The following is a 24,971-nucleotide window of genomic DNA, read 5'->3' on the forward strand; positions in this document are numbered from 1 at the left end:
AGAGGCTCTCTTGTTTATACCAGCCTACTTCTGGTATATAAACATTTATGTTCATAAACATTTCCTTATAGGGACAGATGTAGGCCATGGTTCTGTTTGAGTTTAAAACCCTGGCAGTAATGTCCCTGGCAGCTGTGTGGCCCATAGGGAACCAGAGGAAGAGAAAAGTCAAGCCAAAGTATGCTGTGTCTGCATGCACCTGCTCCTGCTACATGCAGCCACCTGGATCCAACTTCTGTATCCCTGGCTAAATAAACTGGAAAACAGCAGGTATGCATGTGATATCTTCCTGCCCATTTACAACCAATCTGAAATTCTATCAGTCCTATGATAAGTAAAGAAATGGTGGCACAGAGTGGTTAACTTGCCTTAGGTGCCTAATGGTAAAAAGAATGGTACATGTTGTGTCTTTAAGACTCCTTTTAAACCTTTATACAGTCCAGCTACATATCTTGTTTTAGCTTTATTTTAACTGAAAAATCTTTCCCTTTAAAAACAATCTGACATAGTATATTTGCTCTAGTTAAACAAGCTAGGGAAGTGGGTGTTTGACCTCATAGTTAACACATACGTTAGGATGCTCAGGTCTCACATTGGAGTACCACATCTAAGGACCTGATTTCGATCCTGGGCTCCAGCTCCCGATCCCACCTTCCTGCTAATGCAGGTCCTGGGAGGCAGCAGTGGTGGCCCTGGTAGTTAATGGCTCCTGTAGCTGGATCCTTGCTATCCATGTGGGAGACCTGAACTGAGTTCCCCATTCCCGGGTCCACCCCAGCTCAGTCCTTGTGGGCATTTGAGAATGAACCAATAGAAGGGAGATCTTTCTGTTTCTCTCTCAGCCTCTCAAATGATTAAAAATATGCTTAATTGACAAAATTTAAAAGGCAGCATGAGAGGTAACATTCACCCTCAGCTATAACTGCATCATCAGTGCAACTTCTGCTGCCTCTCAGGAAAAAAGCTCTATGTTGTGGTGTTAAGGGTACAACTGGAAAAACCTTGACCTACAAAATGCTGCCACCCTCAGACCCACTCCATGTTGTTCACCTTGGTAAATAATTCATTCAACAAACATACTGTGTAGATATTGAGTGCCTGACTGTAGGAATACAAAGATAGATAAACAGTGTCTGCTGTCAAGAAGCTCACACTCCGAGGAAGGAGGAAAACATTAAAACAAAAAGCCACCTATACGGAGCCTTTTGTATCAGCACTCACAACTGTAAGAGATAGGAATGCTTATCCCTTTAACGGATGAGAAAACTGAAATCAGAAAGATTAAAAGAATGTATTGTCACGCACGGGAGAGTGACAGAAGCAGGATTACCACCCGGGGCTCAGGCATGCCAAAACCTAGGCTTCTCCTTCCATGGGGGGCGATGCAGCCCGCAGGTTGTTAAATCTACAACGGGAAGTAAGCACATTTCAACACTGACTAGAATTTAAAATGCAAATCGCTTATACGAGAAGGAAAAACATCCACAGAAACTCACCGATTAAATCATTAAAGTCATTATCATCATAATACCACCTTACACAACCATTATTATTACACACCACTCGTTTTCTCCGTCTTTTCTCACAACAATTCTGTGAGGTAGGAAGGGCGATGGCATTATTTCCATTTCACAGAAGCAGAAGTAAATCTCTGGGCTACCAGTAGAAGGTAACCTGGTAAGTAGGGATGAAATTTACTGGCCGAAGGAAAAGGAACCTGTCATGTAGTCGTGGTGCTGTCCCCAACCAGCTGTGAGAGGTTAGAGACATCAAGAAACTTTTTAAAGCCATGGTTTGCTCATCTGTAAAAGTAGAGAGTCCACGGCTTTCACCCTTAAGCCCAATAAATGACATTTATTTCAAAGTTATAATAAACGATGCATTTACTGCTCACTGTAAGTCTTATAAGAGCCCTACATATAAAATAATGAAACCTAGTGGGGGAGGGGAGGGCCTTCATTTCTAATGTGATAAATCTTCAGTTTGTCAAAAACCTCTCCTCACTCTCCATGGTTCAGTGAGGAATAGAATCCACTTCGATTCCAGAACATTTTACTATTTCATGCTGCTTGTTAAGATTAAACTAGAAGGCAGCTTCCTGATTTCCTGGATATAGAGCTTGGTTATGTGAACAATTTCACTTGTAATCTACCCTAGTTTAATTTGATCCACCTGATTGGGAGGTAGATGGGTAGTCCCTGCAAGTTAGAAGCTGTGAACCCAAATGTAAATCCAAGAACCTATGGATGGAAGAACACCGGAGAAAAATCTACATATGTATATATGTGTGTATATATGTATGTATGTATGTATGTATGTATAATGAGAAACATAGAGAAGGGATAGCACTATGTGAACGCACTACAGACCTTCCAGGCACAAGGAGAGAAGGGGAGGATGCATCTCCAGCGCACACTACCAAATTGGCAGAGCAGCAACATATCTTGGTGTTAGGGATTTTTAGTCTCCAAGTATCTGTAGAAACTTTCATTCCTTCGAAAGCAAAACACTGACAATTTCTTGACCGGCCTTGCTGATAATTTCATTTCCCAGAAGGCAGAGTAAGCATTAAGGGGAACTCCTGCTCAGGACCCAATTCTGACAGAAACCAGTAGGTAAAATGGAAATGATTGGAACCTTGGGGAAAAGCAACCATGCGCTCTTAGAGTTTGATTTAAGCAGTGTTCTGCCTATGCAAACACAAATGATTCTAATGAGCAAGAAAATGGTGAGGAAACTAAAGAAACCAGTGTGCTGCTCAGGGACTCACTGACAGGCTCTGAATTTAAAACAGCATGTGCAAAAGATGGTAAAAGGGGACAGATAATCAAGTACAAATATATGAAGGTAGCATAGACCCATAAAAATTTCAGCAAGACTGAAGCACAGAATGAGCTGGGGCTTGTGAAAGATACTGTTCAAGAGAACTCAAAATGCTTTTCCTTCGCATGGAATGAGGAGGGAGATCAATAAAGAAATAGGCCCATTTTCGTGAAGTTGAAGACATAAAATTCATTCATGAAAAAGCGAAAGCAAAGCGTCTGTACTCTTTTATGTTTCTTCCCTGTTGGCTCATTCATATCTCTGCTCACATGTCATGTCTGCAGAGAGAACCTCAGCCATTCTTTCTAAAATAGTTCTCATGGGTATTATCTAACCCTGAGACTTTTCGTTCTTCCAATCACTGACTTTCACTATTTTACATTCTTCGATATTTTCTTTTTTCTCTATTGCAATGTAAGCCCCCTAAGTGCAGGGAATTTGGTTTATTCACTATTGTATCTCTACAACCTTCATGTGCCAAGTGCTACTATTGAATAAGCACATGTCCAAGAATGAACTGAGGACAATTAGACTTTGGCTAAAAATTGAAAGAAAAAATAGATAATGGCATTATAATGTAGATAACATGTATTGAGCACCTAGTGTTACACTAAGTATTTATATGCAGTCAGTCGCTCATTTAATAATCACAGCAATACTATAAAGCATGCTTTCTTATCAGGTAGAATAATTTGCCCAAGATCAAATATTACGGTGTATGGATTCAGAATTGGAGCCAATATGGTAAGTACACAGTCTGAGTACTTCACCTACATGCTATACTGGGACTACATGGCTACTCTCGGTGCCAATATGTCTCTTGACTCAATGAAATATTAGCAGAGGAGGCTTTCTAACTGAGAATATGGAATATTTAGGTAACTACCTTTAAAAAGTGGGGGATGAAGAGAAACAAAGGGGAAGAATACCCATGTTTAAAAAAATGGTAATTTTAACACATTTAGATTCAAGAAACTGATGTAATTTGTGGGAAATTATAGATTATACTTATGAATGATTGCTTTATGAGTACTTTTAAAAGTGGTTATTAGGAAAGTATAAATTCAGTCCAATCTCATATATGCTTTTCTGTAAAAGTTAATAAACCAGTATGTCAGGGCAAAAGATATGGCTATCTAGGTTCTAGCAAACCATTTAATAAAGTATTTCTTTCTATTCTTGTGAACCAGATGGAGAGATACAGATTTAGGGATAGTCTGTGTTTTACAACTGGTGGTATGATCAGAGCCATGGCAACGTTAATAATTTGTTTTATCATGGAGAATGGTTTTTCAAGTGGACACCATAAGCCTTGAGCTCTGGCCTTATCTGATGTGAACACAGTTATCGGTGATTGAGATAAAGCTATCAGGAATGCCCATCAGGAAGCAGGTTCCAGGAGATAGGGAAGGTGAATACATTTGGTTACAAAATCAGGTTCTAAAAGTTCTTAACAACTAAAAGATGAACAAATCTAACATTATGTAATCTGGTTGAAATAATTGTGAGATCTTGCTTGGAGACCAGAACTCCAACTGCCTAAATTTGGTTTGAGGGATATGTGACTTAACAACAGTACCCACTGGGACAAAATAGGAGCTTACTTGGCAGGGAATCAATGGTATAATATGGTTACAAAAACACACACAGAGAGAAGAAGTATTTTAGGTTGCATTAAAGGATTTAGAATGTGCATAGAATAATGGAGCACATGATCAAACCCTATTTCGAGTTGTTTAGATTTCCATGCTCAGTTCTGAGAGTAATATTCTAAGGAAGTTATAATGGAAATACTATAAAACTTCTAAGATTTAAGCACCTAAATGGTGAGGGCACTTAAAATTATTTCATAGGAGAAAAGACTAGAATAATTGGGAATTTTTAGCTTGAAGATTTGCATTGCTGGTAATATCAGAATAGTATAATAGGATAATTTTAATGATTATTCCACATTTATTATTTGCTAAACACTATGCTGATCATTTTACACTCATTAATGCTGGCAACAACCCAAAGAAGTGGGTTCTAGGTTATTTTTATATTATAGATTAGAAAATTAAGGCTGAGAGAGATTAATATGTCCAAAGCAATAAAAGCTGGCTAGTGATAATGCTTCCATGTGAACCTGGGTCAGTCTTATTTTGTGCCTGCTCACTTACTCTCTACAGATATTCTTCACTAGGTAGAAACTGTATTATATTATGTATGTACTTATATGTTTGTATGTGATGATAAAATTATGTTAAATAACAAAATCAAAATAATACATGGTACAAAGATTAAAAATACATAAATATCAAAATGTTGAGTTGTATTTGGGTGCTAGGAATATTGCTATTTTCTTCTTTCACCTACTTTCTTTTTAAAGATTTATTTATTTACTTGAATGTCAGAGCTACAGTGAGAGAGAGAGATCTTCCATCTGCTAAAAAGAAAAACAAAAACACCCTGAATAACTTCAATATCAAGGGCTGTGCCAGTCTAAAGCGAAGAGCCAGAAGCTTCATCTAGATTTCCCATATTAACAGGGAACTGGATCAGAAGTGGAGTAGCTGGAATCGGCACCCATGTGGGATGCTGACCCCCCAGGCAGCATCTTTACCCTCTACACCACAGCGCTGGCCCCATACTACATCTATCAATATTAGAAAAGTCCCACCTACATTCTTTTATTTAAAAAAAAAATTATTATGTGAAATAGGGGTTAGCTTTCTTCTGAAAGACTCAAAGATGTTGAATTAAGATTCTTTAAGGTATCACAAGACATTTTTCAGTTTAAACACAGATTCACTTGCAGAATTTTTCAGAGGCAATAAGTTGATAGAAGAAAAAGTGTGCTTCCTGTTTCTAAGATGCTAATTCAAATCTGGACACATTAACATTTAATTATTTTATGTAGCCAAAATTATAATTTGAAAGATCCAGAATGTTAGAGATATGAACCAGGAAAAAATAAGCCAAGGACAAGGCAGTGGGTTAATATATTGCTTCATATCAGAGCCTTTCAGTCTATTTAAGAGGCCTCATTTTATAAATAATAAGTCTTAATAAAATTTTTGTTTAATAAATATATATATCTAGAACAGGAAAAATAGTCCATGGACAGTATTTAGTTTTTGTACCAGTCTTTTTACAAAGTATGCATGAACAGCAAAGACTGGATTGAAAGATGTCCTACTCATTTGTTTACTTAAGTCTCAGAGTACTTCTGTGCTGATACCTGAGCAGAGTAGGTGGTCCCTCCAGGAAGCGTCATTTGGGCATGAACTCCTCTCACACATTTGACATCTCTGCCTCCATTCCAAGTTTATATAAGCATCCAGCTTTCTTTCTTTTCTTTTTTTTTAAACTAAGACTTCAATTAACTAAACGGAAAACACCACGAAACCAGGACATATAACTGTTTTTGATCTCTCCTTTCTAAAATATTTCAGAACCCACATTATACAATGCTTGACATAATAGACATAAAACAAATATGCATTGAATTAATCAGTTTGGCAGATCCAATCTGCAAGTTTTTCCTTTAGAGTAGCTAAATATGGTCAGAAGGACTGCCTTGGATTTCAAGGATAGAATACAGCAATTCATTTCTAAGAATTGCCTTCATGTTTTATCCTTTTCGAGAGTCATACCTTCCTATCTGTGGGTAGATTCAAAGATCCACCACTTCAGTATTAGAGATATCTTTTATTTAAAACAAGGAAAGCCTTCCAGGGTATAAAGTAGTTGCCAATATTTATCAAATGAAAATACATAAATTGGACTTATAATATCGAGGCTCAGATAGAATTTGAGACAATGATGTCTCCTTTCTCAAGGTGAACTTGACATTAACTTTCACTTGTGGTCCTTGTAGCAGCATGAATAGGGCCAGGCCACAAGATAAGTACTCAAGAAGTCAGTGTCTCTGCCGGTATTTTCTACATTTTTCACATAGTTGGCAGCAATCATGATAGGGATATCCTAGTGCTGACACCAATCCATCAGCTCACAGTGAACAAATAGGCTTCATTTGTTCTTGCTATTATACATGGCACCCATATGACATTTTAGTAGCTTCTCAGGAGACAGGTGTATCATACCAACAATAGACATAAAATTTCAACAACAAAATCATTGAAATATGTCATCAGTGTGAACGGATCTTCATTTTCCTTCACAAAAGTATAATTAAATTTATTCAAAAATAATTTTGATAGTCGACGGCACAGTAAGAAATATTGGACAAAACACTGAGGCAGGAATTTTGGGGGAAGTGGTCACATGACCATTAATAATAAGAAAGCAACATGTGTCCATTATTCATGAGATGAACTCGGGAACAAATTCAAAATACCAATTTTATGACATACATGCCTATAGATTCTGACTCAATAGATATGGTCTGGGGATAAAAATTTGTAATTTAAAAAATACCACCCAAAATTCAGAGGCACCATCAGGCTTAGGAACGTTGGACATACTAGAGATAAGTAGGTAACACAGAACAGAACTTGCTTTCAAAAAAAGCTCACATTCTATTGGGTTTGCTAGCATATGAATGCTTTTATTAGAATGAGCAGAAGTGGAAGGTTATTGGGATACTTCAAGTAAGAAGGATATAGGCTAAACTAAGACAGTAATAGTGGGAACAGAGAGAAGAGCAAACACTTGAAACATAGTTTAGGGGTGGCACTGTGGCGTAGTGGGTAAAGCCACCGCCTGCAGTGCCAGCATCCCGGATGGGTGCTGGGCCGTGCCCTGGCTGCTCCACTTCCCATCCAGCTCTCTGCTATGGCCTGGGAAAACAGTAGAAGATGGTCCAAATCCTTGGGCCCCTGCACCCACGTGGGAGAACTGGAAAAAGTTCCTGGCTTCGGATCAGCGCAGCTCCAGCCATTGAGGCCATTTGGGGAATGAACCTGCGGATGAAAGACCTCTCCCCCACCCCCACCCCCGCCCCCATCTCTCCTTCTCTGTGTAACTCTGACCTTCAAATAAATAAATAAAAATTTTTAAAAAGGTAGTTTATAGGTAGACCTGACAGGGCTTGATAATTAACTAGTTGTGAATAAGGAGATGATATATAATTTACTGGGTTTGTTAGCTAGGGCTGCCATAAGAAATATCTCTGACTATGTGGCTTAAACAGCAGAAATGTGTTTTTTCAGTTTCAAAGAGCAGAAGTCCAAGATTAAGGTGTCAGCAGGTTGCTTATTCTCAGATTTTGCTCTTTGGCTTGTACCTGGCTGCCTCCTCCCTATGTGTTCACTTGGTCTGTTTCTTGGTGTGTCTGTGTCCTCATCAGGACTCACCCCAATGACCTCATTTAATCTTAGTACCTTGTATCTGAGTACTGTGATGTTTTGAGGTACTGGGGTTATAAGACACCAACAAATGAATTTGGGGAAAAACAATTCAGCCCATACCACCTAAGTAGAAAGTGAATTAAAAATCCATCAGCTAGGCACCAACCATATACCCAATGCTTGGTACATTCTTCCCATAAATTTCAGTTCCCTTCTTTTCCATTGAGGCCATGTGAAAGCTCAAGTAGAAAGTAACTGGAAAATAATATTGCAGGCAGGGAGGGTTTCCTCGATAGACTCCCTCTAGATGCCAGATGTTCAACTGTCAAAATACTGGTGATGTTGTAAACCTTGCCATAGATATAATTTTTGGCAGTGTTCTTATGTTGAATTGGTTCCAACATAAATCAGGGAGGTGGTACATTGTGGTCAAGGCAGGAGTTTAAAAGGACTCACCCAGGAGCTCTTACTAAATCCCTTCTCTTGTAATAGAAAAAGTATTAAAGGTATTATTAATTCATTGCCTTATATGACTATCAGCATGCAAGGAAACCACCTCAGAATTTAATTTTCTTCGTGTAAGGGTAGTTATCAGGACCATTTTTGTTGTAAGTTACACCACTCAACTCAAATAAGCTTCAGCAAAGGCAATTTACTGGTTCATGGATCCCTAGAAGTTTAATAACTGGAATTAAGGCTCCAAATCAGCCTTCCCTGGGATCTATCAACGAATGTATTCCACCTATGCCTAAGAGTCTATTCCATAATTTCAGTTAAAAAAAATTACAGAGACAGACTATGATTAGCTTAGCTTTGATTAAGGGCCCACTATAGAAGCTATCAGGGGTTTGGACTCAAGTAAGAGCACAGCTCCTTTCTAAAATATTTTCAGAACCCAAATGTAGAGGTATTTGAAAGTCCTTGAGCTTTTGGGTAAAAATACGCTGCACAAATAAAGGAGATCCTAATAATTTTGTACTATATCATTTTGAGCATTTAATGACATGATTTCTATCTGTAAAAATATTAAAGCTTAAACAAATTGTATATATTAATCATCATGTCAGTATTTTAATTTAATATAATATTTATATTGTTTATTTAAGCTAAATAAAAAATACATATTCTTATTTCTACTATTTTTAAATCCATTTTTTTGCTTGGTAGTTAAATGTGTTTATCACAGTCCATTTCAGTGTAATTAGATTTAGTTTACAGATTAAACTTAACTATTTTACTATTAATTTTACCCCTAAGAAGAATTTGCATGTTATTTATGATGAAATCAAATACTAAAATAACTTTTCAGATATAGTTTTATGTACAACAGAAATTAAGAACAAAAATCAGAAAGAAGACAAAAAAGGATGAAAGAATTCTGGTATTTGAAACCTTTATGAATCTGGCTCTGTTTTTCATCTTTTTAAAGTTAATTTTCGATCATCTGTCCTGTTTTCCAAGTGTGCTTGTGATTTCTGATTGTGGGCTTACATTCATGGAATTTTATCTGTGAGAATTCATAGAGTGATGAGATAAAGTTGGACTCTCCAGAGTAGATTTTCTTCTGATTCAAAAGGCACTAATCAGGACCAGTGTAAAATAAATTCATATCTTACAGTTATTAGACCACTGAGATCAAGTGAATTCTTGCTGGAAACACAGTAATGTAGGTTTATGATCATGGATTTTCAAAGGAGAATTTTGTTTTCCTTTTTTGTCATGCATTTAAGACACAGTTTTCCTTGCACTCCTCTGTAGGATGAGTTTATTTACAAGTTAACCAGGTATATGAATAAAAGTATGCCCACTTGGGATCCAGCACTAAGCCCCAGACTTTGTTACTTTTCCCTACTCCATCAGACACAGGAAACCTGAAATTCATGTTCCCTTCATTCAATAAATGTCCTTAAGGTGAAAGTTGTTTCAATTCTCAACAACCCATCATGAGAAAAATTATATTATCCTCTAAATGTAGAAAAGAAACTTGGTAAAATTTAAGATTCATTAAAGACCCAAAGCAGATTAAATATAAAAGGGAAACTTCTTCACTTGATAAAGAGCCTACAGTGTAATGGTGAAATGTCCAAAATATTTTCTTTTAAAAATCAGGCAAAGACAAAGCTATCCAGTATCACTATTTCTATACAATATTAGATTAATGGTCTAGGTGGTGCCACATGTGAGAAAGAAAACTAAAGAATTAACACTACAAAGGGAAAAATAAAACTGACATTACTTGTAGAAGATATGATTGCTTATATAAGAAATCTAACAGAAAATACTGATAAATTATTAAACTAATAGGAAAGCTTAGAAGTTTTGTTGGACAAAAATATAAAAATTAATTATAGTTCTAAGTACAGGAACAAACATTAGAAAGCATCGCTTAAAAATAAATCAAGGGCAGGAAATCGGCAGAGCAGTTAGAATGCTGCTTGGGATGCAGTATGTGAGTTTGGCTCCTGCTCTGCTTCTGATTTTAGCTTCCTGATGCTAATGTGTATCCTGGGAGGCAGCAGGTGGCTCAAGTACTTGGGTCTCTGCCACCCACATGAGACCTGGATTGAGTTCCAGTCTCCAGGCTCCAGGCTTTGGCCTAGCCCGGCTTTGATATAGACAATTGGGGGCTAAAACAGTGAATGGGAGATTCTCTCTCTCTCTCTTAAATATATATAAAGATATTTTAAAAATTTTAGTATCAAATATATAACTTTGAAATATTATATGTAGAAGTATTTAAGGAGAGCTCTAACAAATTTATGTAGGAAATAAAACCTTTTCAAAAAACATTATAGGGGGCCGGCACCGCGGCTCACTAGGCTAATCCTCTGCCTTGCGGCGCCGGCACACCGGGTTCTAGTCCCGGTCGGGACGCCGGATTCTGTCCTGGTTGCCCCTCTTCCAGGCCAGCTCTCTGCTGTGGCCAGGGAGTGCAGTGGAGGATGGCCCAGGTCCTTGGGCCCTGCCCCCCACGGGAGACCAGGAGAAGCACCTGGCTCCTGGCTTCAGATCAGCACAGTGCGCCGGCCGCAGCACGCCAGCCATGGCGGCCATTGGAGGGTGAACCAACAGCAAAAGGAAGACCTTTCTCTCTGTCTCTCTCTCTCACTGTCCACTCTGCCTGTCAAAAAAATAAAAATAAAAAAATAAAAAAAATTAAAAAAAAAAACCACACACACACACATTATAGGGGCTGGTGCTGTGGAGTAGCAAGTAAAGCTGCGGTCTGCAGTGCCAGCATCCCATATGGCCGCTGGTTCGAGTCCCGGCTGCTCCACTTTCAATCTAGCTCTCTGCTGTGGCCTGGGGAAGCATAAGAGATGGATCAAGTCCTCGGGCCACTGCACCCACATGGGAGAGCAGGAGGAAGCTCCTGGCTCCTGTCTTCAGACTGGTGCAGCTCCAGCTGTTGTGGCCAACTGGGGAGTGAACCAGTGGATGGAAGACCTTTCTCTCTCTGCCTCTCCTCTCTGTGTGTAACTCTGCCTTTCAAATAATTAAATAAATCTTAACAAAATAAAGAATAGTCATATGGGGTAGGCACTGTGGCACAGCAAGTTAAGCTACCATGTGGGGTGCTCACATGCCATGTCAGAGTGCATGGTTTGAGTCCTGAATATTCTGCACTTCCTCGGAGGCGGCGAATGATGGCCCAAGAACACAGTTCTTGCCACACGTGAGGGAGATCTGATAGAATCTGTGGCTCCTGGCTTTGACCAGAAATGCCTTTTTTATTTATCTAATGTTCTGATACCAAACAGAATAAGGCATATTTGAACCAATGTAAAATGTAGTAAATCATTTCACAAGCCAACTTAGGATGTTGTTTAGAAAATCAGGAAGGTAAAGCAAAATGGGCCAGTCAATCATCAAGAAAGATATCCCACCTTCCAAGAGAATGGCCACTAACAGATAACAAATTCAACTCACAGCTTTAAAAGCAGGGCTTTAAAAACAAACAAAACCCAACATGATCCAGTGGTGGTAATCAGCACACGAAGTGAACTCCCTCTTGTAAAATCCCATCAATTGTTTTTTGCTAATTAAGATGAATATTATTCCTGTGAAATGAACCAAAAAGTTGTATGAAACTGGAAATCCCATAAGAGATCTATAATCTACAAGAGTAATTGGATGCAATTCTAACTGAAGGAACAGGAGAGGACTATTTTTATCTTTACTTTTTCAAAATCTTAAAAGTAATCAACCTGTTGGCCAATCAACAATGCTTTTATATTACTATCATCTGACCTAAAAATTGACTTTTTTAAAGCTAGAGAACAGTTGTGGAATTTTAAAAGTTAGATGACAAAATGGCTATTGACTATAATTGACTACAATATGGAACTTTCATCATAAATGTAATAAGGTAGCAATTTTTTATTAATATCCTCAGAAATAAAGTATATTTTGTTGTTGACTGAAGATTAGAGGCTGTGATTATTCACTGAAATTTGCATTAAGTACATTTGTTCATTAAGTACAGCCAAAATCATAGATGAAAGGGGAGATCTATTTTGTTGGAGTATAGATTAATTATATTGCAAGATTAACTTTATCTAAATAGTTAGCATTTATCATTATCTCAGAAAAAAATGAAATGCTGAAGTATTCTCTTTTAAAGTTCATTTGTATCAGACACATATCAATAAAATACATATTTACATTTCAGTTCAGTTCACATGGTAATTCAGAACTTTGACTCTTTTCTCAAATTTGCATGCTTCTAGATCAGAAAAGAATCATTTGAATGTGATGTTTTATTTATCCAATAATTTGTTGCATTGCCCCAGATCTTGGTTTTAGACTGGTGGTTAATTTTGTATTTTCTTTCTAAAATGCCGTGATATGTTAGCTGTCCTAAATATTTTATAAAGTGGATGCAAATCAGGAAATTATGGAATGCTATGGATCAGAGGGTTAAGCCACAACTTGGGACACTGGCATTCCATAATGGAGAGCCAGTTCAAGTACTGGATGCTCTGCTTCCAAACCAGCTTCCTGCTAATGTACCTGGGAAGGCAGCAGATGATGGTCCCAATATTTGGACCCATGTGGGAGACCTGGGTGGAGTTCTGTGCTCCTGGTTCCTGCCTGGCTCAACCCTGGCTATTACCAGCATTTAGGGGTGAACCAGTGGATGGAAGATATCGCTATTTCACTGTCTCTCTCTGTCACTCAGCCCTTCAAATAAATAAATAAACATATTTTTAAAAGACAATTATTTGACTCTCCAGTATATTATAATAGCAATTTGGCAATATAAATCTATTAAATACACATTTCCATACACAAATTAGTATGAATTTGTCTCTCTAGTCTCTGACTCACAGTAAAGTCAGAAAATTCAGATTAAATTTTTAGGTAACTTTAAAAAATAGTAATATGGTGTGGATATTACCCTTATTGCACAATATAATTCGGATGAGACTGTCAACCATATTTGGAAAAGGCTTTCATTTAAGTGACATTTACAAATGAATGAATTTTACCCCTTTAATCACTGAAAGCTTTTTCATTCTTGAGAGCTTGTTTGGAGGTTCTAGCAGGGGAGCGCAGCTACTCATATACCCTTGACCGAAGACCAGTCCTCCTCTAGCGGGGAAGGTCAACCGAGTGCGCAGCTTCGGGAGGGACGCACATGGAGTGGTGAGGGAGGAAGGGGACACCCGCCTAGCCAGCCAGATCAGCCGAATCAACCCTGGCGATCAATGGGGTGACAGATGTCGCAGCCAGCTCGCCCTCATATCCATTCTTTTTCATTCTAAGGACAGCACATACCACAATATTTTCTTAAGCTAAGTATAGTAAGTTTAAGGATATATCATTTTATTGTAAAATTCAAGGGATATAGATTTTCTTCAAAAAACCTTTCAATATAACTGATTTAATAGATCATGAATTTTATTTTAATTTTGTTATTAATTTTTTAAATTTTTAATTTATTTGACAGGTAGAGTTATAGACAGTGGGAGAGAGAGACAGAGAGAAAAGTCTTCCTTCCGTTGGTTCACTCCCCAAATGGCCACTATAGAAGGTGCTGCGCCAATCCGAAGCCAGGAGCCAGGTGCTTCTCCTGGTCTCCCACGGGGTGCAGGGCCCAAGCACTTGGGCCATCTTCCACTGCCCTCCCAGGCCACAGCAGAGAGCTGGACTGGAAGAGGAGCAACCCGGACTAGAACCCGGTGCCCATATGGGATGCCAGCGCCGCAGGTAGAGGATTAACCAAGTGAGCCAGCCCCAAATTATTAATTTAAAAATTCTTTCTTTGAAATGCAGAGAAACTGACACACACAGAACAAGAGAGAGAAAGTTCTCTTCTGCTGGTTCACTCTCACTGGCCTAGGACGACATGACTAGACTGAAGCCAAAGTGTGGGAGCCGGGAACTCAATCCACGTGTTTCATGCCGGCTGCAGGAACCCAATTACTTGAGCCATCACTGCTGCATCACAGGGTCTGCACTGGCAGGCAGCTGGGGTCAGGAGCAAGAGACTCCAGTATGAATGTGGCTATCTTAAATGTATATTAACAGCTATGCCGAAGGCTCACCCAGACCAGATTTTTAAACTCAAGTGTATGATGTATCTCACCCCAAACCATACTTTGATTCTTACTCCTGATAAATAGCTGAGAATAGCTTCTAGCTCCATGTATTCCTCTCTCCTGTTGGCTTTTTATAGCATTCCTTCTATTTGTGGCTGAACAGAGAAATGATTCTGTTATAACTTTATGTAAACCAAGAATAGAAGTGAGGACTTGGGAAGCAGTAATATGAATAGTATTAGATGCAAACTAAAGTTCTCCCCCCAACCCAAATTCTTCTGAAATTAACTGGCTTAGTTCCAGATGGCTAATATTTCATGACAGTGAGGCATAACTACTATATATGATTGATGCTGTTTTCACCTTATAATAAGTTACTCTTGAGGAGAATCTTTTAATCTCAAAAATATTCTAACAGTTATCTTATTTATTATGATTACTTTTAATAAATGACATTAAATTTATTGTTTTAGGTTAAAGCAATTCTTTTTTTCAACTTTTATTTGATAAATATAAATTTCGAAAGTACAACTTTTGGATTATAGCAGCTTTTCCCTCCATAACTTCCCTCCCACCCACAACCATCCCATCTCTCACTCCCTCTCCCATCCCATTCTTCGTTAAGATTCATTTTCACTTATCTTTACACACAGAAGATCAACTTAGTATATACTAAGTAAAGATTTCAACAGTTTGTACCCACACAGATACACAAAGTATAAAGTACAGTTTGAGTACTAGTTTTACCGTTAATTCACATAGTACAACACACTAAGGACAGAAATCCTACATGGGGAGTAAGTGCACAGTGATTAAAGCACTTCCTATTCTAAGATTTCTTTATATTTGCCTGGCTTTCTATTATACTTTATTTCTTTTTAGCCTTGGATTTTAAAATAATTCTTCACATTAAAATTACAAAGATGATATAGGTTGCAAATGGATAAATTATACAGTAGATTTTCAAAGGAAATTTTATTATTATTGAATAGTTTGATCTATTGACTTAAAACATTATTTTATTATTTTATTTTATTTTTTCAACTTTTATTTGATAAATATAAATTTCCAAAGTACAACTTTAAGATTATAGCAGTTTTCCCCCCATAACTACCCTCCCACCCACAACCATCCCATCTCCCATTCCCTCTCCCATCCCCTTCTTCATCAAGATTCATTTTAAATTATCTTTACATACAGAAGATCAATTTAGTATATACTAAGTAAATATTTCAATAGTTTGCACCCACACAGAAACACAAAGTATAAAGTATTGTTTGATTACTAGTTATACCGTTAATTCACGTAGTACAACACATTAAGGAAAGAGATCCTACATGGGGAGTAAGTGCACAGTGACTCCTGTTGTTGATTTAACAATTGACACTCTTGTTTATGATGTCAGTAATCACCCGAGGCTCCTGTAATGAGCCGCCAAGGCTATGGAAGCCTCTTGAGTTTGCCAACTCCGATCATATTTAGACAAGGCCATAGTCAAAGTGGAAGTTCTCTCCTCCCTTCAGAGAAAGGTACTTCCTTCTTTGATGGCCCATTCTTTCTGCTGGGATCTCACTCACAGAGATCTTTCATTTAGGTAAATTTTTTCTTTTTTGTCACAGTGTCTTGGCTTTCCATGCCTGAAATGCTCTCATGGGCTTTTTAGCCAGATCCGAATGCCTTAAGGGCTGATTCTGAGGCCAGAGTACTGTTAAAACATTATTTTAAAAGTCTCACCTTGATAGAACTTTTCCTAGCTAGGCCTTTTCTTCTTGTGAAAAAAATTAATTAAATGCCAAATTCCTACATACTGAAATTCATTGTGAAACTGTAGATTTTTAATTTTTTGTTCTAAAATTATTTGATTTTCCACACATATGCTTCAATTTCAGGAGCACTGATTATCAGAGAAGAATTAATAAAAGCAATAGCTTTATCCTCACTTTATACCCTTTATTTATTCACTTACATTTCTGCTTCCCTCTGAGATTAGGTAGACAATGTTTTCTTACTTGTGTGAGGTCATTTTGGTTATGTAGTTGACATAAAGAGATATTTTCCAGTTTTATATACACATTTCACATTTATTTTCTAATAAATGTACTCTTTTGAATGGCTTTTCAGATAATGCTTTTTTGAATATAATGAATATAAAAATATTTACTGCAGAAAATTCAGAATATGAAGGAAGAAGGATAGTAAACTACTCTCATTCCCATTCTTCTGTGTACCTTTTATGAGCCTTTTTTTTTCTCAGTTCACCATATAATATCAGTTGTCTCTGTCTATACACCGGTATAGAACATACAATGTAATTTTGTGATCTACTTTTTCACCTACATGACGCTTTCTGATGATTGGTTTATTTCAAAGTGTTTTTTTTTTTTTTTTTTTCAGGCACGAGAAATTCTTTCATTTTATAGGGATACCCAAGAACCACTGGGAACCACTGGTGGAGTGTGGGGGAGGGAAGTGTTGGGGGGGGAACTTCATAAAACACAGTAATAACTTGCTGGGAAATATCATTTTACACTGACCTTTCCTATTCAATAAGATTAATTTTTATTATTATTTGGCCTGTAAAGAGGTTATGAACAAGACTAAAACTACATATTACTTTTTATGTCATGACAACAAAACTATGTATTTAAACAAAATCATACAGTAGCTAGCTTGCCTAGGAGAAGTTATAATGTATGCTTTTAGAAAATAAACATTTTTAAAATCACAGATGCTGCAAAGCCCTGGTCAAACATAAGTTACAATCAGTTTTTATGTAACAGTAAAAATTCCAAAGAACTCTTACTCACCCACTCTCAATATGCATTGCAGAAATGCTTTCTCAGTCTGCTCATAGAATATAAACTACATTTGTGTCTTTATCTGTGTATATTTTAAAGTGAATTACCCCAGCAAACAAAATGTCGAATATGCTATGTTCAACTGCAATCCAACATAGAAAGCAAAACCTTATATTCCCTTTGAAGAGCCTGTAGCATACTTGGTGTGAACTTTAGGAGGCTCATAGAATTTGTAATGCAGCATCCATTTATTTGTAAAAGTATAAGCTACCTTATAATTACCAGATCATTCAATACTTTTAGTAAATGATATTCCACTTTCACTATAACAATTCAGTTTTTCTTGTTTGTGCTTGGTACTATCAAATATAGAAAGATTCTTTACTTACCATTCAGGGAAAGATGAAATTTATCATTGTGCCATAAACACCCTAGAAAACAAAGAAAATATTATTATTTACTATACTTTCATCCACAGGGATCCTAACTGCCAACTGTAATGCATCACAGCAAAACAAAAATGAAGGAAATCTATTGCAGAAAACACAAATCAGTGTTCTAAGAATTCTGGAACATGTATTACACGCCTTTAGACAGAGTTACCTTAAACAAGTGTTAGGATAAGTACTTTCGAATACAGAATAAAACACTTTAGTTTCCACAAAACAAATGTTATAGGATTAAGAGAAAATTGTTAATTTGTTTATTCACTCTGCCCTTTAACTCCTTTGAAATTTTCATGGATACGTATGGTACACTAAACATAAACTTTAAGGGAGAATTAGGGGTAGTCCGCTTTCCTGAAGTCGACATTAATGACCAATATATCCATTTACATGTTAATAAATTTCCTGTCTAGAATTTTGAACTTAAAATCAGATGTAGGAGCTGAGAAACAAAATTAATAGACAAACTCCTATTTTTCCATAATAAGAAACTATTCATTTTCTTGTTGCTTCCTGTTGATGAACTACAAAGTTTCACTTACATCACATGATAAGGATTGGAACAAAATTTTATGTTGAAAGGGTATTTGTTCTTGAACCTATTATGTTCTTTAAAAAGTTTTAATTAACATTTACTTTCATTTTTAGCAATTAATAGAAAATCGTTCTTTGTGTCAATAGTTCTACTATAAAGGAAAATGTCAGGATGCATGAAAATGTGCTTTTCCCTCATTCTGATAATTAGTATTACTAAACATTGGTTCTTTTCTGCTCCTTTATGTTGTTTTAATTCTCTTCAGGTATAATGTAGAGAAAAACATAGCAAGTTCATATCCCTTTGTCAAAGCTATATAATGGTTAAGGAAATTAATTTAAAAAACTTTTTATTTTTTATTTGAAGGGTAGATAAAGAACTTGCATCTGAGGCCTATTCCCCAAATTCCTGGACCAGTCTCAGGTCGAAGCTGGGGAGCCTGGAACTCAACCCAACCCATGTCTCCCACATGGGTAACTGTATGAGCCAACTAGCTGGTGTCCCAATCAGCATTTCAATTGCTAGACCAAACACCTGCCCCAGGAAATTTAATAGGTAACTAATACTGAAGTTCACTAATTTTTAAAAGATTTTTTGCTGTGATGTAGTGGGCTAAACTTCTGCCTGTGGCTCCAGCATCCCACATGGGCACCAGTACGTGTCCTGGCTGCTCCTCTTCTGATCTGGCTCTCTGCTATGGCCTGGGAAAGCTGTGGGAGATGCCCCAAGTGCTTGAGCCCCTGAATTTGCATGAGACACCCCAAAGAAGAAACTCTGGCTTTGGATCAGCCCAGCTCTAGCCCTTGCGGCCATTTGGTGAGTGAACTAAAAGATGGAAGACCTTTCTCTGTGTCTCTCCCTCTCTGTGACTGTATGTCTACCTCTCAAATAAATAAATAAAAAGATTTTTTGCTGAAAAATAGAATTTGTAGGGTATCCTACTTAGATTTCCACATAGAAAATATTTTATTGTTTAGACACTTGTACTTTAGACATTTGGATATTAAATATCAACATCTGAAATTCCTTGATGATTCCCGAGTTCTCCTTATGAATGCAATTTTTAGGGGAAATTATTGTTTTTATTTAATCAGATATTAATAATTCACATCAAAATTTTGTGTCTACTGAATGATTAATGCAAACTATTAATGGAAACATTTTAAACTTAGAAATATTTTATTGTATGTTATACTTATTCCTAAAGAATTATTAATAGAACTTTTCATATTACAACTCGTAGTTAGTTTCTAAAATGCTAAAAGAAAAATCAAAGTATTTTTAAGCACCAGCTCCTGAAGAGGGCAGCACGTTCTAGATATTATTGAATTCTAAACTCAACTGTGACAGCTTTGGCTTTAGTACATTTTTTCAAGAGCTAGAAGGGGGAAAATGTGTTTTTTCCTATAGATGTCTGCTCCCATGATACAATAAACCAGCAGAAATTCTAGGCATTTGCAGACCAAGGTCAAAACTGAATTTGATTATTAAAAGAGAACATTCAAATTAGATACCTACAGCAATGTATTTAGGAAAGGAACAACAAATTACTAGGAAGGAGACTTTCCATGAGGAATGTGTTTTATCTTAGTACTGTAGATAACTTTTCCTATTGACAGTGCATTGACTGTCAAAACTATTAAAGGGGTTACATTTAATTATCTCATTTCTTGCACGTTTCATCTCAATTGCTATGGCAACTTCCATTTGCTTCAGCAGCAATGCACACTTTAATCGGATGTTTCCTCCTTATTTCTCTGTGAACCAAAACGATGTAGTCAAATTTACAACCAAGTCCTGATGAATCTGATAACACCTCTTACAATTTAATGTGCAACTTGCCTCCACCCACAGATATAAAATATTTTCAGAGAGGATTATTGGACAAGTATAACACTTAACAAGAATATCTGTTTGGACCATCCTACTTCATTGATTTATTTTGTATAGTTACTTTTTGCTATTTTTTCCCACTAATCCTTTCTTAGAAGCTTTTTATCAATTTGAAACTCACTCTAGCCAGGCACTAGTGCAGGTCACCTGACCTCAGTAAGAAAGTGGGTGAGTAAAGGAATCCTCCAGTGTTCAAATGTCAACCCTCCTCAACAAGTCTATTGAATTATTTACCTTTTATCTGAACATACTTTGGTTTGGCACATCAAAGAGCCTTTTTCTATTTCTTGAATACAGGTAAGAGAAGGAAGGAAAATAATTAAAGACAAGGCAAAATCTGATCCAGGAGGAAAACTGTAGAATATCGAAATTAAGTGGAGGGCCACGCATGAAGAAAATTTGGTCAAGCTTCAGTAACATAACAATCTTAATGAGAAGTGAAATCATAATGTGTTAAATAGTTGATGTCACTTGGATGAATATTAATCATCTACCTTGCTTGCAAAAGATTAGAAAAACTTTTGTAGGCACATAAGGAATATTCACACTGTCTTCGATTCTAATTTAAAGTGTTGGCTATTTATATTTTCATAAATGTTTTGAATTTTGCAAATAGTAACTATTTTAATTTGATTCTGTATAATAAAAATTTTTAAAACTGTAATTAAGAGTTAAGTGATCTAAGATCTTCCTAATAAATTTTAGTGGATGCTAACATTTGTATTTAGATAGTAAACATTTTATCCTACAGTTGAGATAGTCCTCTAGTGAAGTTTTTACATCTATAGCTGACAGTAATATTTCAACATGTTTTTTTCAGTCATCAATAAGCAATGCCTAGTAAAATTTTCATTAATGGAGGCAACCAGAAAGATGCTTTCTATAGCTGAGTTTACCAATCTGAAGTTTCAAGAGCAATTTCTAGATTGTATCATATATTACACATGTTTAATACAGCAACCAAAACTTAAACATGAAAAAGACTATTTAAAATACAGGTTTTGGGTGGGTGTTGTGGTGCAGGGGCTTAAACCACTGCTTGGGATCAAGTCCTGCCTCTGATTCTGATTCAGCTTCCAGCTGATTCACCTTGGAGGCAGCAGATGATGGCCCAGGTATTGAGATTCCTGCCACCCATGTGGGAAATCTCAATAAAGTTCCTGAATACTGGCTTTGAATGGGCCAACCACAGTTCTCTCTCTCTCTCTACTCCCCATCTCCAGTCACTCTGCCTTTCAAATAAATAAACTTAAAAATAAACAAAATACAAATCACATATTTTTAATTGAGCTCAATATTAGCATCCAATGTTCAAAAAGTGGTTTTTAAATAACTTCTCATTAAGAATAAAGTTTGGAATCCATATAACGTTAGGAGTAGGTGAAGGAGTAAGAGAGGCTTAATTAGACAGAGAAACCTAGGACCTGGTCTGTAGCATAGCGAGTTAAGCTGCCACCTGGGACACGAGCACCCCTTATGAGTACCAGCTCAAGTCCTGGCTGCTGTACTTCCAAAACAACTCCCTGCTAATGCACGTGGAAAAGTAGTGGAAGATGCCCAAGTGCTTGGGCCCCTGCCGCCCGCAGAGGAGACCCAGTTGAATTTCTAGGCTCCAGGCTCTGACCTGGCCCAGCCTGGGCCATTGCTGCCATTGAGGGAGTGAACCAGTGTGTGGAAGATTTCTCTTTCTGTGATTCTGCCTTTCAAATAAATAAAAGAAAGGGGGTGGGGAGAGAATGAGAGAGAGAGAGAGAGATAAACCTATTCATAAAGAGGAAGCATACATTGTATCTTCAAACATTTGAAGGACTTTTTATGTAAAGGAGACAGTGTCTTTGAAAACGAAAACAAATGGTAGAAATTCCCAAGAAATGGAGTCCAGCTTTATATAAGGGCAGACAAAAATAAGTAGAATTGCTTGTCAGTGACATAAGCCATGAAGCAGTAAGTTTATTGCATGGGCATATTTCACAAACTGTTTGCATATGAAGTCTTTCTTTTCTGTTGCTTGAATTCTGGGACAGCATTGTAAAAAATGTGGTAGAACCACTCCACCAATTTAGGTCTGAGAGTTAAGATGAGTCACTTCTTAATGTCAATATGGAAACCCAGTAATGACCTGCAAACAGCATATTCAGCAGCAAGTTTGGAAATCTACTTGGGAGAAGGGGTCTAAATGAGAAAAACAAACTGCTCTTAGTGAAGTTATCTAAAACCTCCAAGGAAACGTGTAAATCGGTCCTAACTGGCATTCATTCAAGAACCTCAGTAGATGCCAGAGAGTGACTGGAGGTGAAGAATGAGTCTCCCTTCAGTCTTGACTTGGCTCCTCTACCTGAAGTTGGGGTCCTGCCAGGCTTTGCTTATGCTACCGCCTTAGACTTGTTCTCTGGATGAAAGGAAGATTTTGGCACTAGCATCAAGCTCTATATTCACTTAAGAAATAATAATTGCTCAATTAAGGGACCAGAGTTTTTCTTCTGTATCCAGAGAAATTAAAAGTTGAAGAGAAAATTGCACATCACGTGTAGGAGCTCATCTTCAACAAGATCGCTGAGTGCGCTAAAGGGAAGTTGTCACTAATTGGAAGATAACGAATCAAAGGAAATGACCGATTCTTCTGTCCAAGGAATATGCATCCTTCGTGTAACATCACATTTTGTAAATTTCTAGTTTTATGCTAGTTTTTAGAAATAGTACTTTTACTTGGTTTGATTTTGAAGTTTCCTTGTGTGACCCCACTCTAATCGTATTGACGGCATCAAGGGGCTCACAGCAAATCTTTCTGCAAATCTTGTCGTTTTTCAAAAACAAGAAAAGATAACATTCCTTTTACTATTACAGAACTTAAGATATTAGATACTTCAGTAAGAATTTCATCTCCTCTGCCCCTCCACCTTCAAATGAAACTTCTATATTGGTTAGAATTCCCCCAGCTGAGGTTTTGCTAGCAAATGGTCTTGAAACTTGTTTCTAGAATGCTCACCCACAAAAGCTTTTACTAGCCAATTCCATTTGGTTGGCTGTGCTCCAACCTAGTCTCTGGTGAACGCAAACATTAACTACAGAGAAGCCGAAACTTCCATGGCACCCTGGAGGAACTTTCTGATCCAAAAGACACTACTGGTGAACCAAAGTGTCTTTGCAAACTCGTGAATGTTTCCTTATGTCATGAGTAGCAGTAGGAGCAACGGGCTGCGTTTGTGCAATGTTGTTCCATGTGTGTAAATTTAGTTCCCAACCTGTGATTGAAGACCGTCTTCAATTCACAAGTGTTTATTTAGTGCCTGCCATTTCTCAAACTAAGCAGTCAGAAAAGGACAAATAAGATAGTATTTGTTAATGAATGAAGACAGACTACTAAAAAAGTTAGAGTCATTTATAGGAATTAAAATTAACATGACACAGTTAAAGCCCAATATCTCTTTGTCTAACCCCTATCAGTTGAAATATTAAATCAGTTCCATGTCACAAAAGGCTTCCTCCTGCCCCAAGATTTATTTATTTATTTGGAAGGCAGAAATACAGGGAGAGAGGAGAGAGAGACAGAAACAGAGAGAGAGAGATCAATCTTCCATCTGCTGGTTCACTCCCCACATGGCTGCAGTGGCTAGGGGTGGGCCAGGCCCAAGTCAGGGGCCAGGAACCAGGAGCCAGGAGCTTCATGCAGGTCTCCCATGTGGGTGTGGAGGCCCAAGGGCCATCTTCCTCTGTTTCCCCAAGCACGTTAGCACTGCTGAATCGGCAGTGGAGCAGCCAGGACTCGAACTGCGGCCTCTATGAGATGCAGCAGGCAGAGGTTTAACCTTCTAAACCATAACGCCAGCCCAAAAAAGCTTAAATATATTTTAATAATATTACTTCATTTAAGTAGTTTTGACCAAAAAAGTGCAAAAAAGTACAAATTATATGGATTTATCCAGTGTGGATTAAGAGTGAAATGGTGTTGACTTAAATGCAAGTAGTGTTCAGGAAGATTAGTGTAGTTTAAATGGACTTTATTTCATGAAAGCTATGGAACCTTTGGCTGCCCTTCAAGATGGAATGAGATTTAAATAGCAGGAGGGAGGAAATAGGGTATTTCCAGGGGAGCTAAGAACATGAGCAAACGGATTGCCTTGTATGCAGAGAAATTAGTGAAAGGATTTAATTTTTTTTCTTCCCTTTCTTTCCTTCTTCCTACCTACTTCCTTCATTTTTTCTCCCTCCTTTCCTCCCTCCCTTCTACTTTGTTTCCCTCCCTCCCTCCCTCCCTCCCTCCCTCCCTTCCTTCCTTCCTCCCTCCCTCCCTCCCTCCCTCTCTTTTTCTTTTCTATTTGAAAGGCATAGAGAAAGAGTAACAGTTACAGTAAAGCAGAGAGTGATCTCCTATCTCCTGGTTCATTCCCCAAATGCTTTCAACAGCAGTGTTGGGCCAGGCTGAAGCCAAGAGCCAGGAACTCACTGCAGGTTTCCCGTGTGTGTCAGAGATGTAAGTCATCACCTGCTGCCTGCCTATGCATCATCAAGAAGCAGGATTGGAGACAGAGATCAGACAGCTTTAATTGTTCTTGATAGAACCATGAGCTGTGTTACAGGTTAGGGATTTTGTTTGGTTTAGTTTAATGGATATCATATAGAAGAATTTCTCAAACTTACAT

General features: G+C 37.4%; 2 protein-coding genes across 4 annotated transcripts in view; one reads left to right on the forward strand and one right to left on the reverse strand.

The window, feature by feature from the left end:
• ADGRL2 (adhesion G protein-coupled receptor L2) overlaps positions 1–24,971 on the reverse strand; it is a 695,256-nt gene that overhangs the window by 216,899 nt on the left and 453,386 nt on the right. For both annotated transcript variants that reach the window (XM_070078167.1, XM_070078187.1), the window contains exon 4: positions 17,847–17,888. The gene's annotated coding sequence lies outside the window, so the exon portion shown is untranslated. The remainder of the gene's footprint in view (positions 1–17,846; positions 17,889–24,971) is intronic.
• The window catches only part of LOC108177713 (uncharacterized), a 78,843-nt gene that overhangs the window by 19,909 nt on the left and 33,963 nt on the right, over positions 1–24,971 (forward strand). For both annotated transcript variants that reach the window (XR_011390604.1, XR_011390603.1), the window contains one exon: positions 3,506–3,567. The gene's annotated coding sequence lies outside the window, so the exon portion shown is untranslated. The remainder of the gene's footprint in view (positions 1–3,505; positions 3,568–24,971) is intronic.

The sequence above is a fragment of the Oryctolagus cuniculus genome, chromosome 7, assembly GCF_964237555.1.
Source record: "Oryctolagus cuniculus chromosome 7, mOryCun1.1, whole genome shotgun sequence".
NCBI lineage: Eukaryota > Metazoa > Chordata > Mammalia > Lagomorpha > Leporidae > Oryctolagus > Oryctolagus cuniculus.